Below are 14,066 nucleotides of genomic sequence, written 5' to 3'. Positions count from 1 at the left end.
CGCCTTGCGGCGGGGGTGGGGGGAAAGTTTGTAGGTTTCTGCAACCGCGGCGCGCGCTTGCAGACCCTGAGGAGGGGTGGGGGCGCTGGACGCGGGGCGCAGGCGGAGGGGCTTCTGCGAGCGCCAGGAGGGCGCGGGGCTGGCCCGGGCCGCTCAGTTGCAGCCGCTCTCCCGGGCCGGTTTGGAGCTGGAGAGGCGGCGGCGGCGGCGGCGGCTGTGGCAGCGATGCGCTCTCCTGACTGCGTTTTGTAATGGTCCCCGAGACGCCGAGACCCCCGCAGCTCGCGCTTCGAGACTATCACATGACCGAGGCTGAGGGACTCCGCCGCCGCCGCCGCCGCCGAGTCTCTTGCTGAAGAAGGGGCGAGAAGGCGCCGAGCCTCACCCCCGCCCCCTCCTCCACTTCGGCTCGGGCGCCCCCACCCCCAGCATTTACCACCCACTCGGCAGCCCCCAGCCGCGGCGGAGTGGGGCGGGGGGCGCAGGCTCTTCGCAGGGTGGGGCACGGTGCCCGGTACGGTTCCCACCACTGCACCCCACCCGGGTCGCAACGCACGGTAGAGGGGGATCGGAGACTGCTTTCTCGTTCCTCTCCTGCACCTCCCGCCTGTCCCCGCCCTTTCAGGCTTCCCCCTTCCCACCTACCCGCTCTGGTTTTCTCTCTCTTTACACTGCTTTCCTCCTGGACTAACCACTCTGGGTCACGTTCACAGCAGCGTGGCCTCGAGACCTCTTCTCTGCACGTTATCTCAAAGGCCGGAGGGTTGGAAGGAAAAGCTATCGCAGAGGCGAGCCAGGGACGTTTTCGCCAAATGTCAATTTCATCACCATTTTATTGCGCGCCAACTGAGTGTCGGCCCCAGTGATAGGCACCTGGGGTACAGGGAGGCCTGGAACAGCTCTTTGCGCTCCAGACCGCAGTCTAGTGGGAGAGACTGACAGTGGCTGGGAAATTTAGATAGATACTAAGGGCTTTAGGGATGGAGGCCTCACCAAGAGCGGGTGGATGGGACAGCGTTTCTTTGGGTGGTAACATCTGAGCTGGAGCCAGAAGGAGGGCCTGGAAGCTCAGCGGTCTCATCACCTGGGTGTGTCAGAGCGCAGTCTTGCTATTTTCAGCACATCGAGGGAGAAGGAGATAATTAAAATTAAATAGGAGGTCAAAATGATCAATCCATAGGGCCCTGATATGACCTGTGAGGTTGGATGAGCCATAGCGCTGGGATCCCCATGCTTGATGGGATTCCTGAAGCAGTTTCCTGCTCTACATTCTCTTGCACACCCATGAGCGAATCCCAACTGACTGGAGAGAACCTGCAGTTATACTCTGGTTTTGGTTGTCTCCGCCAGAGGAAAAACAGAGTTTGGATATTGCATGTGTACATATATACATATATATGTATATGTATATACAGATACACATACATTCCTTCTGTCTCGTGGCCTCAGTTTATTTGTAAAATGAGATTGTGAAGTTGGAAATTTCACGGGTGCCTTCCAGTTCGGAGATTTGAGGAGAAAGGAGCAGTTAAGGAGTGTGGATCATTCTGTATTTAATTTCTTCTATTCCGTGTCTAAATTTGGAGGCAGAAGGCTGTTGGCCCAGACTGTTTCGGAGACTGCCCCTTGCTCTTCCACCTTGACGACACCAGGTCGAGTGTTTTTAGCTTCCGACGTTTGGTGAGCTGCCCAAGAAGAGGAGTAGGAGACGGGCTGTTCGCCCGTCGGGTTGCAGGACTGCGGTGAGCGGAACAGATTCACAATATTCATCCTCAGGCAGGAGCTGGATTTCTAGCTAGTGCTATTTGGCCAGTTTTTTCTAGGTCCGCAAACGTTTTAGAACAGGCGTTAAATGTCGAGCGTGCCAGAGGGCCTCAAGGGGAAAGAGCAACTTCTTGGTTTATCCTAAAGGAAAGGAGACCCTTTCAGAGCAGGATGCTTTCGCTGTCACTTCAAGCCGGGAACGCTCCTTCCGCCAGTGGAGTTTTTGCGGGATTTTTGGTCTGCTGATGAAGTTTAAAGAACCAAGCAGCAGACGGCCTCCTGGCCTCAAGAAGTCACGGATGAATTCCGAGGAGGTCCACAGTTACAGTGACAGCTAGAGCTCGCTGGCGCCGGGTGTCCCTTACGCCCTTGACGGATGTGGTGCGAGAACAGCCCTGTCTAGGTCCAAGAGCCGCCGCAGGGCTGCTGGTGGGAGCTCGGCAGGCCCAGAGCGCAAAGGCTCTTCCGGCCCTGGCCCCGCACGCCTCGCGGGCAACGGCAAATTTTGTTAAAAGATCTTTTCCGCGCACTCCGGGAAAAGCCGTGCCTCCTGTTTGGAAGTAGCTCGAGGACGCTCTCGTCTGGCAACGGGACTCCGAGGCGTCTGGGGACAGCAAGGGGAGGGGGCCTTGAAGGGTGCTGCGGCCCCGCGGCGGGCGCATAAAACCTCAGTACTGCAGCTGGAGCCGGACGCTCGCTGGGTGAGCTCGGCCCGGCCCACGGACCTGCCGCCACCACCTCGTGGGGACGCGAGCCGTGGGACCGGCACCTTCCGCCTCGGCGAGCCAGCGGCGTTCAGCTGGCTGAGCGGCTACCGAGCAGCTCGAACCCAAACAGAGCCGCGGAGGTCGAGCGAGAGCCCCAAGCCTCACGCTTCCTCGTCCTGGGTGGACTTGTCAAGAGTAGAAAGTACTTCCCCGGCCCGAAGCCCCAGTCAGCTCCCCGCGGTCCGGGCCCGCGTCGCAGCGGAGAGCGCGGCCGAGGAGTATTGTGGGGGATTCCCGGGGGGCGCGGGGCCTGGCAGCCCGGCTCCGGCCGCCGTGGGGGGCGCGCCCGCCCTCTCTCCTCCTCCTTCCCCCGAGGTTGATTTAATTCCGGCAAGTTTTGCAGGCGCTCAGCAGCACCGGCGGGGGCCGGTACGCGCGCGCTCCAGCTGCCTGCAGACAGACCCCCGTTCAAGAAAAACAGATCAAGTAACCACCCTGGCACCAAGCAGGCGGTTTCAAGTTTCCGCGTGTAATGTTTTATTTTTTAAAACAACCACTACGCTATACAAATATTGGCTGGCGCTGAGGACGCTGGCAGGCAAATCATCGCCCCGGGCTTAGTGTAATTATCTCAGGCGTATTTGGTTTACCCCTTAGGCAATTGTTGGCGACGCTCGGCTAGAGAGAGGGGTTCCTTGCAAGTTTTTATTGTGTTTAATTGGCTCTATAGAGGGGAGTAAAAATTTGCCAGAAAACGATGTGGAACTTTAGAAGCGGCTATTTATTCATTCTTTCTCCTTTATGCCCCCTCCCCCAGCTCCGCGAAAGGTCCCACGCACCCCTCAGCCTGGGTCTAGGCCAGACGATGCCGAAGCTTCCGTGGACAGCTGTGCCCAGCGTAAGGAGGAGTGCAGGTGACCCATGGGGCTAGAACGATGTGCAGGACTAGGAAAAAGGTAAAAGTTCATGCGCTCATCTCGATAGTCATAGGTTCTTTGTTTACCCACTGACCTTTGACGTGCGGATGGTTGCCTGAGTTAGCGACATTTGGGATTCTCCCAGGCACGTTCGCTGTCACCCCATCCGGCCTCTCGCCCGGCCCCCAGCTGACTCCAGCGCCCATTCATTTCCCAACCCCTAGCCCTATCAAGGGCTTGAGGCGGGTGGCAGAAGGCCGGCTCCGGATCCCGCGCACGTGATTTCCAGTCCTAACCCTGGCACCACCTGCTGGTTGACCCTGCTGGCGTAGTTTCCTCGCTCCGGACTTTCCTCGCCCCCACTCCCGGAAATAAGCAGGAGTCACAACCGAGCTTTCAAAGGCCCCGCGCGCTCACTAGCTGAGTTTTGAGGTTGTGCTCCCGATTCGCGACGTGGGTGTGTAGGAGGCCTGGGCACACCCGCGCAGGGACCCCAGCATCAGAGCAGCCCGGGACCCTGTGGGGCAGCGGCATCGTCCTTCGCTCGCGTGGTCCCGGGAAGCCTTAGTCTCTAGCCTGGCCGCCCGACCCGGACATTTCCGACCCATCCAGCCGGGGCCCTAGCCCAGCAGGCGCTGGGGGCACAGGTGTTCGCTCCACCACTTCTTGGATTTGTGCATGGAGGCTTGATTTGCCTTTATGGAATTTCTCCGACTCCCCGTGGAAGGACGGAAGGCAGAAGCGAGAGCACTGAGCCTGGAGGCATTTCTTTTCTCAGAGGAAAAAACAGACGCCTTGAATTTGTTAGATGATACCAGAGATCCAGTCCCGCCACCTGCTGGCTTTGTGCTTGCCCGTCTCCGGGCCTCAGTCTCCTCTTCTGTAAAATGGTCATAACCCTGCTACCTTTTGGTGTGATTTTGAGCAGTGATATAGAATGTTTTCATCCAGCGACCTTTATTGAGAGCCTACTGTGTGCTCGGCGTGAGAAGGCGGTTTGTGGATGGTAAATCATAATGAAAACGTTAGATGCCTTTTTTTGCTTTCAAAGCTTCATGCGCTAATATTTTTCCCTTGTAAATCGAATTGTGCTCAAGAAGGGTTAGAGAAGATGGAGCTCCAGAATTGTGCATGAGTGGGTGGGTGCTGGGGCACCAAGAGGTTGGTCCCTCGCGAACCGCATACGGCTTTCGGCCAAGTGCCCCTGGCAAAGAATGCCCAGCTTCCATTTCCCAGAGTTACTATCACCTCCGGCTGCCGAGAGGGACTGGCTCAGCGGTCTAGGCTGTCGGTGTGCGTGAGTGCGCGTGCGTGCGTGCGTGTTTGCGGAAGGAGGATGGAGCTGGGTCTGGCGCCAGGTCGGCCAGCAGGGTCCAGCCTAGAGACAAGGATAGCGCCGGGTCCTGCGGGCGCAAGGTGTCCGCAGGAGCCCGCCTCCTCATGGATCCCTGGTTTTTGTTTGACCGAATCCCTCTCTGCCTAGGAAATTCTTACAAAGACCTCAGACATTGCCCAGCGTCCCCAGAAACTTGACTTTTAAAAACGCCACTAACCAAAGCGAGGGTTTCCCAGGTGGCGCTAGTGGTAAAGAACCCGCTCGCCAGTGCAGGAGACAGAAGAGATGGGGGTTCGATCCCTGGGTCGGGAAGATCCCCTGGAGAAGCAAATGGCAACCCACTCCAGTCTTCTCGCCTGGGAAATCTCATGGACAGAGGAGCCTGGCGGGCTGCAGTTCATGGGGTCGCCAAGAGTCTGACACGACTGAAGCGACTTAGCACGCTCTCTCTCAACCAAAGCGAGTCTCCCCTGGGACACCACGGGTGTCTTCACTCTCTGCGCGCTGGAGCAGGCAGCCAGCGCGAGGCCGGGGAGACTGTGTATCACCCTCGTCGAGAGGTTTCCTTTAGTAGCCCTGCCCGCCATCCAGGCACTTTTCTGCTGGCCCTGTCTGTTCAGGTAACTGCCCCCGACAACCGTCACCAAATAAATAACCAACAATTAAAAAAAAAAAAAAAACTTTCTTGGGCTCCCGTGGATGAGTAATAACAAAGACTCCGCATATCAGCAACCAGGTGTCGTGGTGAAGCTCCTGACAGTAACTGTCTTGCTTTTCAGCCAGCCAGTTCTGGAATACATTACATTAATTAAGTCTTTGGTGATTTAGCCTCCTTGGAGAGAAGTCCAACAATGTAATTAAGAGCATACTGGCTATATTAGATATGAATATTCAAAACAGTGTCAATTAATTAGCCAACAGATCTAGCTCACTATGCCTCAAAAGCCCCCGAAGTCCTCTAAGATACATTTAAAGGGTCATCGGTGGGGGAAAGGAGAGGGGGGCAAGAATATTAAAGAGGTGGGTCCAGATGATCTCTTCCTTTCACATAAACATTTTCTAATGATGGCGATTTATAATGTCCCTGACATCAGATACCGTACCTTTGAGCACGTGGATGCCTGCCCTGTGTGTATGTGTGTGTGTGTGTGTGTGCGCGCGCATGCTGTTGGTCATGGTGGAGTGTTGATCCACCGGAGCAAAGATCTTTTATAATTAAAGTGAGGAGTCATCCAACTGGAAGGGCCTTCTTAAAGGCACCAAGAGGCTATCCATTGTACATCCTCTCAGACATGTTAGAAAGATAAATATTAAATCTGCTATCACAAAGGGAGCTGTTAAATAGATACTAAGCTGATATGCATAAAAAATTAATTAGGTAGTTTTCTCAGCATCAAACTCCTGGACAAATAACTACTTGTAAAGTACACCTCCTGGGCATATTGAACATATGCTGGAATTATCCTTAATTGACTAATTACATAAATTACTCATTAATTTTACAGCACATCAATTATAAAAGATATATCAATTAATTTTGCATAAATTAAGACTGGAATCTCCCCCCCAAAAAAACACAAGAGAGAGGCTGCTATAACACAACATGCAGAGAGGGGAGAAAAACAATGTTTGTGTATTTGTAGATTGCAATAATAATTTGTTCTGCTCTGGGCAGAGATTTTCTTAAGGAAAAACATCCTTGGCAATTAAAATAGTCCTAAAGACCACTTACGACGTGATCATGCGTGCACCAAGGCGAAACAGACCATTTAAATCAATTAGGACTGCTCTGATGGAAAATGAGGGCCTGGCAATGACAAAGTACTCAGACATTAGTAATCACAAATGATTTAACATCCACATTAAATGCCTGACTGGGTAGTAAGGCTTATTTTCCTAAGTCAGCAGGGTGCCCGTAACGAAGTTATCTCTGGGTATCCCAAAGTAGACTTTGGCAACGATTTCACACACAATTGGTGGAAATTAATTTGACACCTCTCTTCAGCCCAACTCCTCCAGCCTGCTCCTTTCGGGCCCTCCTAAGCGGCTGTTGGCCCCCTCACATCCTCCTGCGTCTCCTTAAAAAGATCATTAAATGCTCAGTCACGAGCCCGGTCGCTGGGCCCTGCTCCTTCTGTTTTGGGTTTCTCCTCCCCTGGTGGGACTGACTTCTATCAGAATATAAACAGATGCCCCTCTCCCGGTCTAGGCTAGTGGGTCAAGGAGGTAATTAATTACCGGGGCGGGGGGTGGGGGGGTGGTGATGAACAAACTCTGAGACCTACCCCTCTACTCTTCCTGGCCTGCCCCCCGCAGGTGAGCCAAGCTGAGGCTGAAAACACTAGAGCTCCCCCAGGAAAGGCTCCCGGGCTGGCGAGGAGCTCTGGGAAAGAAACAGGACAGCCTGCAGGATTTCCTCCAATTGTTCCTAGGCAACAGGTCTTCGAAGATTTTGTCAGCAGGGGGCGCTGCCGTTGGTGCCGCTTTCTCTGCGCAAAGGGTGGAGTTGGACGGATGAGAAAGTTTCCTAGTGTCTTAGGGGCATCTCCAAGGAATGGCAGGAAATGGTACACTGCTAATCTCTGTGTGAAAACACTAATCTACATTGATTTAGACCATACATTTATCATGTTTTTCGTACATGAGCGTAGAAAACATAAAATCAAACAGCAATTGAAACACATCTTCAGATTTCCTCTTTTGGGAACTATGCATGTTTCACCTACAAATATAGAGGTGCTTTTCCAAAAGAAGTTAAAATCTCCTTGAAAGGAAGCTGTAGTCATTATTCATGTAACGTTATGTATACCCACTTGTGTATTGCTAATTATTAACAGAATCTTCAAGGTGGTTAATATCTTTCAATAATATAAATAAGTGATTCAAATTACATACAATTTGTATGATTCAAAAGATTCAGGATGTATATATTTCTGGTTGTTCATAATTGTGAAGTAATCTGATCAGAATGCTAGATAGCTGGATGCAGGGGAGAAAGAGAAGTGTTAACTTTCAAGGGATCCCTGGTTTGGCGAGTGGCGGGTTTAAGATCAGCAGATTTCCCCTCCTCTCTCACTCATAAATTGGTTGTGTCCAAAATATTGTGCTGTTTTAAAACCACTGTATGGAACTTAAAATGAAATTTCCCATAGGAACAAGTAACTGCCAGATAGGATCCCTGCTTTCTGGTAATTTCCTGCTTTGTCTTATTAAAAACATAATGTAGCTAAACATGTGAATTTCCCCTTTGAGATATCTCACAACCCTAAAGGAATCTTTTACATTTTCAATATCTCTCTCCTTTTCTTCTTTTGCTCCCCTCCAATGATGCTTCCCTCTCCCCTCCTTGCCGAACCATGCCTTCTGGGATTCATACCCCCGTGGTGTCCCCTCACAGGCTGAATGTGGACTGGACCTGTAGCCCACATTAGTAACTAGTAGCATGTGTCTCTTAAAACTCTCACTCTGTAGGGATGCCAGTTGATGTGTAAAAAGTCCCCGAACCCCAGGACTGTGGCATTGTGAGGAAACCCAGGCCAACCACGTGAAAGTCACATGGGGACAGATGCATCGTCAGCCCATAGCCCTTCCAAGCATGCCAGCTGAGGTGCCAGACATGGTGAGTAAGGAAACCATCCTGCATACCAGTCGCTTAAGCTTTTAGGTAACTCCCCCCAGCCCCATCTGACTATAGCTGCTGAGAGGCCCTAATTGAGAACCTTCCAGCCAAGTGCAGTTGACTCACAGGAAATCCAAGGGATAGCAATCCATTGTTCTTAAGGCTTTACATTCCGGGTTGGTTTGTTACACAGAAATAGGTAACCAGAACAGACATTGTCCAGCTTCCATATTTTTCCTGTATTATTTTTTTCCGCTCCCTGTTGAGGGACTCAAGCTGTTGTGACCTCACCTGGGAACCTGACCACTCGTCAGAGCGTGAGATGCTGAGATGATGTTCCTGAGTGACCAGCAGGGAAAATTGCATGACATGTGATTATATAATTAGGCATTCCTTTTAGGTTCAGGAAATAAATATGAGGGAATGGACACTGCTCTTCCTGGAGCTTCCTGGGGATGAGAGAGGGGGAACTAGTATTGGAGGATATTTCTGTCAGGAAGCTCCTAAAACGGGTGTTCAGAGAGGAGGAGGGCCTCTGTTAGAATTTCTGTCCCAATCATGTGAACTATTTCAATTAAAGTACGTTGTTTTTTTAATTTTAATTCCTCGGACAGCAACCATATGGTTGTATTTTGTTGGGAGGACAGTTAGATTAGAATCTTTCCCAAGATAGGAATGGTGCCCTCAAAACTGTCCACGTTTCTAAGAATGAGGGTGTTGACAATCAGTGTTATATTGTCTTTGATTCTGTTCCATTAGCTTCTCCTTCTCAATAGGTAAATAAATAACTTCACAACATTTGCTTTTCACTTTTCATTCCCAGATCTTCAAGTGTAGATTTGTCATTATAATTCATTCTTGGCCTCTGATGGACAGTTATTCATTGCCTTTATTGTGTTGACAAGATTATGTTTGTTTCAGCAGCCTGTGTTGTTCTTTTCACAAAGTCAAGAGTTCATAGACATTAAAAATATCTTCAGCTCTTTACTGAAGGAAATATCATCTTCCTATTAGTTTATGGTGTAACCTCATCTTTTAGATGAAAAAGCAGGTAAAATCCCAGACCTTCTCAAAGTCTGAGCTTCATAGTGTTCAGGTGGAGAGCTGGTGTGGATTTTAACTGTTTTCCACCTAATCCTCCTTGTCTATGCAGGCAGAACATGACTGAGGGGTTACTTCTAGAGTTTATCCAATAATGCTGAAATAGACTTTGGCATTAGACTGACAAGATTCAATTTCAAGCTATTCATGTTTAATTGGGCATCTTATGTGTGGTACTTAAACTTTATACCCTAAAATTTCTTATATGTAAAATGGGAACCATAGTAGAATGTAATGTTTAATGCCATTTTGAGGGTTACATGAGATATTGATCCGAAAGTGAATGTCTGATAAATATTAGCCACCCACCACTTGTTCAGGTGTTTTATAGGATAGGTCTCTGTTGTATTTTGACTTATTGATCACTACTCTGGAAAGGTTAAAAGTGCACTTATTATGGGGACTTCCTTGGTGTACAGTGGATGAGAATCCCCCTGCCAATGCAGGGGACATGGGTTTCATCCCTGGTCGGGGAAGATTCCACATGCTATGGAGCAGCTAAGCCTATGTGCCACAACTGCTGAGTCCGTGAGATCCTGAGAGCCACTGCTGAAGCACTCACGCCTGATGCCTGTGCTCAACAAAAGAAGCCACTGCGAGGAAGTCGTGCACTACAAGGAAGAATAACCCCCACTCGCTGCAACTAAAGAAAGTCAGCACACAACAAAGGCCCAGCACAGCAACCACAAAAAATAATTTAAAAAGTGCACTCATTACAGTCTTGATCTGCACGCTCTTCAGATGGCTTAGATCTATCACGTCCTACCTGAAGAGTTTATGGTGTTCTTCCTGGATTGAATCCCCAGGTTTTCTCTCATCCAATTCATCTTCTAGGGCATAACTTTTAGAAGGCCACTTCTCTGCTCAGAAATTTTCAGTGGCAGCTTGGAGCCAATCTTAATCAAGTGCAAATTTCTTAACTTGGCACTCAAAGGCCTTCCCCAATTGGGCCCTGGATTTGCTCTTCCAGATTTAGTGTGTTCCCTCTGCTCTCGCCAAACAAGGAGAGTCACATGCTTCTCCTAATACATAGCTGTGCCCCACCCCCTCACACCTGATACTCACATGGCTCACTCTGTTTGAAATATACCTCATCCTCTACTTATATCTCCCCAGGTTCTACCCACCCCTCAAGGAAGCCCTCAGTCAACAGTTGCTTCCTTCATGAAGATTTCTGTTCTCTCTCCTGCTTGGAACCACCTGACTCCTCTAAGTATCTAGAACCTGATGTTTATGCTTGTTATGCAGCAGTCTAACCGTCTCATCCTCTATCACCCTTTTCTCTTTTGCTTTCAATCTTTCCCAGCATCAGTGTCTGTTCCAGTGAGTTGACTCTTCGAATCAAGTGGCCAGAGTTTTGGAGCTTCAACTTTAGCATCAGTCCTTCTAATGAATATTCAGGGTTGACTGGTTGGATTGAGATGGTTAGCATTACTGACTCAATGGATGTGAATTTGAGCAAACTCTGGGAGATAGTGGAGGACAGAGGAGCCTGGTGTGCTGTAACCCACGCGGTCACAAAGAGTTGGATACAAAAATTTAGGGACTGAACAACAATGCAGCAGTCACAACCTACCTTTTTTGTTAAGATGTAAACTTTATGAACGTATTTCTTACCCATATTTTTATTTGCCATAGTACTTAGCCTGGTCGAATCAGTGCTTCCCAAATTATCTGTGAAAAGGAACCAGCTTTTAAAAAATTGCAATCTGTTGTGGACTAGGATGTTTTTAAGTAATAATAAAAATGAATTATTAGAGAAAAGAAATAAAAAACAGACTTACAAAATGCAAGCTTAAATATATTATTATTAGAATCAATAGACATATAATTATCTTCTCCAAGTGCTATAAATGTATCTAAACACTCAGTTTCTGTACTTTTCTCATCTGTTACTAGTAAGAATTCATCAATTCTGTGAGATAATAGAAAAAAGTATATTGGTTTCTTCCCTGGCACAGAGCTCCTAAAACTCTTGTGATTTCCTAAGTAAAAAGCACTAGGAGCATCTCCTATTCTAATATTTGGCTTTTGACCCTGGTTCCTGATACAAGGCTCCTAAAACCCTTATAATTTCCTGGGTGTTAGGAGTGTCTTTTGTTCTGATGAAGTGACTCCGGGTGAACTCCTGAATAGTTCCGGGATGGGGACTGGTCACTGGAAAGACCAAGCTTTGGTTAGAAGCTTGAAATTTTCACTCCCTCCCCAACCCTCTGTCAATTCTCTGAAGAGAGGAGAAGGGCTGGAGATGGATTTGTTGATCAATCATACCTACTTGATGAAGCCTCTATAAACCCCAAAAGTATGGGGGTTGGGAACTTCCAGGTTGAGAAACATTCACCTGCTGGGAGGGTAACATGCCCCAGCTTGACCAAGACAGAAGCTCCTGCATTCAGGACCCTCCCAGACCTTATCCTATGTATCTTTTGACCTGGTTGTTGATTTGTATCCTTTAACGTATCTCTTAATATACTGGTTAACATAAATGTTTCCCTGAGTTCTGTAAGCTGCTCCAGAAAATTAATCAAACTTGAGGAGGGGGTCGTGAGAACCTCAGCCTTATAGCTATTGGCCATAAGCACAGGTGGTAACCTGGACTTGTAATTGGTGTCTAAAGTGGGAGCAGTTCTATAGGACTGGGCCCTTACCCTGGGGAATCCCATGCTGTGTCCAGGTAGACACTGTCAGAACTGGTTTAAACTGTAGGACACCCGCTGTTGTTGCAGAGAATTCTTGGGCGGGGCAAAGTCCCCACATATCTGGTGTCAGAAGTGTTGTGAGTGTGGTAGATACGTGAGAGTGAAGGAAAAACACAGGAGAAAAACTGAATTCTTCCAACTCAGACTGGCACGGGTCCACAGACCGCACATTGAGAAGCATGACTGTGTAGAACTGGTCTGTAAACAGGTCTATTGTATAAGTAAATCCACAGAATAGACAATGTTTTATAGCAAATTTTCTCCTGTGGTTTTCAATTGTTGTCTCAGATTTATTCTTTGAAAATATAGGGTAATTAATTGTTAATAAACTATGATGAAATTTGCTCACACTGGCTTAATTACTTTTGAATGTTATATTGATATCTTTAAACAAACAAACACAAGTATGAGTTTCTTTCTGAGAGAAAAAAGGTGGAGAGGGAAAATTGCTATATGTCAGATGTTCAGAGATATTCCCTATTGAAGAAAAAAACACTTCTAGGATTAGGGTTTGTTTTAAATAATTTAATTTCAAGAAATAAATCTTTTAAATTAATAAATGTACATCAAACAATTTCCATGGTTAGTCAGGAATTACACTGAAGTTTCATTAAATCACATCTAGGGAATTTAAGTGAACTCAAGTAAGTAAATTAAGTGCTGAGTTAATTAAGTTGTTAATTAGTTAATTAACTGTTATAATTTTAAGTGATGTCATTAATAAACTGACATAAATTTCAGTTTTACTTTCCTATATTTAGAAGGTCTTCATAGAGCTGTAAAAGCTTGAGGGCCTAATTCTTTCCACAGAGTTTTGAGCCAAATACTAACACATTTATAATAAGATTTTTATTATTTAGGATTGAAGGCATTTTGAAACAATTTGTCTAATTGCCCTTTTTCTTTTGCTTTTGTAAATCAGAGGAGACTTTCTTCATCTGCTTTATCTTAATGTAAAATAAAATATCTAAGGGAAAAAGCACAAAAATACTCACAGTTCGTAACCAGTTTTATGTATGCCACTACATTTCCTTTTGGTATTGTTTTTAGACATGAGGGTTTTGAAAAAGTAAATTTCAATTATTTGCTGTGAAACAAACCATCCTCAAACTTGATGGCTTAGTTCAATTCAGTTCACTCACTCAGTCGTGTCCGACTCTTTGTGACCCCATGAACTGCAGCACACCAGGCCTCCTATCCATCACCAGCTCCCGGAGTCCACCCAAACCCATGTCCATTGAGTCGGTGATGCCATCCAACCATCTCATGCTCTGTCGTCCCCTTCTCCTCCCACCCTCAATCTTTCCCAGCATCAGGGTCTTTTCAAATGAGTCAGCTCTTCGCATCAGGTGGCCAAAGTATTGGAATTTCAGCATCAACATCAGTCCTTTCAATGAACACCCAGGACTGATCTCCTTTAGGATGGACTGGTTGGATCTCCTAGCAGTCGAAGGGACTCTTAAGAGTCTTCTCCAACACCACAGTTCAAAAGCATCAATTCTTTGGCACTCAGCTTTCTTTATGGTCTAACTCTCACATCCATACATGACTACTGGAAAAACCATAGCTTTGACTAGAGAACCTTTGTTGACAAAGTAATGTCTCGGCTTTTTAATATGCTGTCTAGTTTGGTCATAACTTTCCTTTCAAGGAGCAAGCGTCTTTTAATTTCATGGCTGCAATCACCATCTGCAGTGATTTTGGAGCCCCAAAAAATAAAGTCTGTCACTGTTTCCACTGTTTCCGCATCTATTTGCCAGTGATGGGACCAGATGCCATGATCTTAGTTTTCTGAATGTTGAGCTTTAAGCCAACTTTTTTACTCTCCTCTTTCACTTTCATTAAAAGGCTCTTTAGTTCTTCTTCACTTTCTTCCATATGGTGAAATGTGTCATTTGAATATCTGAAGTTATTGATATTTCT

Source organism: Cervus elaphus, chromosome 29 (genome assembly GCF_910594005.1).
Source record: "Cervus elaphus chromosome 29, mCerEla1.1, whole genome shotgun sequence".
Taxonomy (NCBI): Eukaryota; Metazoa; Chordata; class Mammalia; order Artiodactyla; family Cervidae; genus Cervus; species Cervus elaphus.
This window is presented reverse-complemented; position numbering follows the sequence as displayed.